We start from the raw sequence: 2,500 nt of genomic DNA on the forward strand, positions 1-2,500 counted from the left end.
TTTGAGCCATATTAAACTGGTAATATTGTGATTTTATGCCTGGTTTTCCATACGTTAGTTTAAATAGCAAGTTATGGAATATAACCTTGGCATATTGGCACTAAAATATATAATAAAGACATTTCAAATCAAACTGAAATGTATTGAAATGAATTTTTCCCATACATTTTTGACAATGTGAGGTGTGCATGGCAAAAAACACTCACGGTGAAGGCATGTGATATAATATGAAAATATCAAAAGTTAACTAACCAATGATATTGAAGCATATAAATCGAATCATAACTATATGAAACTCGAATTTGAGCCATATTAAACTGGTAATATTGTGATTTTATGCCTGGTTTTCCATACGTTAGTTTAAATAGAGAGTTATGGAATATAACCTTGGCATATTGGCACTAAAATATATAATAAAGACATATCAAATCAAACTGAAATGTATTGAAATGAATTTTTCCCATACATTTTTGACAATGTGAGGTGTGCATGGCAAAAAACACTCACGGTGAAGGCATGTGATATAATATGAAAATATCAAAAGTTAACTAACCAATGATATTGAAGCATATAAATCGAATCATAACTATATAAAACTCGAATTTGAGCCATATTAAACTGGTAATATTGTGATTTTATGCCTGGTTTTCCATACGTTAGTTTAAATAGAGAGTTATGGAATATAACCTTGGCATATTGGCACTAAAATATATAATAAAGACATTTCAAATCAAACTGAAATGTATTGAAATGAATTTTTCCCATACATTTTTGACAATGTGAGGTGTGCATGGCAAAAAACACTCACGGTGAAGGCATGTGATATAATATGAAAATATCAAAAGTTAACTAACCAATGATATTGAAGCATATAAATCGAATCATAACTATATGAAACTCGAATTTAAGCCATATTAAACTGGTAATATTGTGATTTTATGCCTGGTTTTCCATACGTTAGTTTAAATAGAAAAAATTTTCGAATATATATACATATATGAAGAATCTATATTCTAATACTAACATGTTATGGAATATAACCTTGGCATATTGGCACTAAAATATATAATAAAGACATTTCAAATCAAACTGAAATGTATTGAAATGAATTTTTCCCATACATTTTTGACAATGTGAGGTGTGCATGGCAAAAAACACTCACGGTGAAGGCATGTGATATAATATGAAAATATCAAAAGTTAACTAACCAATGATATTGAAGCATATAAATCGAATCATAACTATATGAAACTCGAATTTGAGCCATATTAAACTGGTAATATTGTGATTTTATGCCTGGTTTTCCATACGTTAGTTTAAATAGAGAGTTATGGAATATAACCTTGGCATATTGGCACTAAAATATATAATAAAGACATTTCAAATCAAACTGAAATGTATTGAAATAAATTTTTCCCATACATTTTTGACAATGTGAGGTGTGCATGGCAAAAAACACTCACGGTGAAGGCATGTGATATAATATGAAAATATCAAAAGTTAACTAACCAACGATATTGAAGCATATAAATCGAATCATAACTATATGAAACTCGAATTTAAGCCATATTAAACTGGTAATATTGTGATTTTATGCCTGGTTTTTTCCATACGTTAGTTTAAATAGAAAAAATTTTCGAATATATATACATATATGAAGAATTCATATTAGCTATACTAACATGTTATGGAATATAACCTTGGCATATTGGCACTAAAATATATAATAAAGACATTTCAAATCAAACTGAAATGTATTGAAATGAATTTTTCCCATACATTTTTGACAATGTGAGGTGTGCATGGCAAAAAACACTCACGGTGAAGGCATGTGAAATGATATGAAAATATCAAAAGTTAACTAACCAATGATATTGAAACATATAAATCGAATCATAACTATATGAAACTCGAATTTGAGCCATATTAAACTGGTAATATTGTGATTTTATGCCTGGTTTTCCATACGTTAGTTTAAATAGAGAGTTATGGAATATAACCTTGGCATATTGGCACTAAAATATATAATAAAGACATTTCAAATCAAACTGAAATGTATTGAAATAAATTTTTCCCATACATTTTTGACAATGTGAGGTGTGCATGGCAAAAAACACTCACGGTGAAGGCATGTGATATAATATGAAAATATCAAAAGTTAACTAACCAATGATATTGAAGCATATAAATCGAATCATAACTATATGAAACTCGAATTTGAGCCATATTAAACTGGTAATATTGTGATTTTATACCTGGTTTTCCATACGTTAGTTTAAATAGCAAGTTATGGAATATAACCTTGGCATATTGGCACTAAAATATATAATAAAGACATTTCAAATCAAACTGAAATGTATTGAAATAAATTTTTCCCATACATTTTTGACAATGTGAGGTGTGCATGGCAAAAAACACTCACGGTGAAGGCATGTGATATAATATGAAAATATCAAAAGTTAACTAACCAATGATATTGAAGCATATAAATCGAATCATA

This window comes from Anastrepha obliqua, unplaced genomic scaffold (assembly GCF_027943255.1).
Source record: "Anastrepha obliqua isolate idAnaObli1 unplaced genomic scaffold, idAnaObli1_1.0 ptg000027l, whole genome shotgun sequence".
NCBI classification, from domain to species: domain Eukaryota; kingdom Metazoa; phylum Arthropoda; class Insecta; order Diptera; family Tephritidae; genus Anastrepha; species Anastrepha obliqua.